The following is a 701-nucleotide window of genomic DNA, read 5'->3' as shown; positions in this document are numbered from 1 at the left end:
GAAAATCTGCATTTATACCATCACGGACGTTAGTTTAATAGCGTTTAACGATGGATCCACGGTACAGAATGCAAAAATATGATTGTTAAAATTTTCGACTAATCGGTTCTAAGAGGCGAAGCAATACGCCGCTGGGACTTTGAAATATTTCGGAGCGCACCTAAAGTTCGTTATTTTGGCTAAACGGAGCGAAAATCTGCATTTATACCATCACGGACGCTAGTTTAATAGCGTTTAACGATCGATCCACGGTACAGAATGCAAAAATATGATTGTTAAAATTTTCGACTAATCGGTTCTAAGAGGCGAAGCAATACGCCGCTGGGACTTTGAAATATTTCGGAGCGCACCTAAAGTTCGTTATTTTGGCTAAACGGAGCGAAAATCTGCATTTATACCATCACGGACGTTAGTTTAATAGCGTTTAACGATGGATCCACGGTACAGAATGCAAAAATATGATTGTTAAAATTTTCGACTAATCGGTTCTAAGAGGCGAAGCAATACGCCGCTGGGACTTTGAAATATTTCGGAGCGCACCTAAAGTTCGTTATTTTGGCTAAACGGAGCGAAAATCTGCATTTATACCATCACGGACGTTAGTTTAATAGCGTTTAACGATCGATCCACGGTACAGAATGCAAAAATATGATTGTTAAAATTTTCGACTAATCGGTTCTAAGAGGCGAAGCAATACGCCG

Source organism: Osmia lignaria, unplaced genomic scaffold (assembly GCF_051020975.1).
Source record: "Osmia lignaria lignaria isolate PbOS001 unplaced genomic scaffold, iyOsmLign1 scaffold0076, whole genome shotgun sequence".
Lineage (NCBI taxonomy): Eukaryota > Metazoa > Arthropoda > Insecta > Hymenoptera > Megachilidae > Osmia > Osmia lignaria.
The sequence above is the reverse complement of the archived record's forward strand: the minus strand, read 5'-3'. Positions refer to the sequence as shown.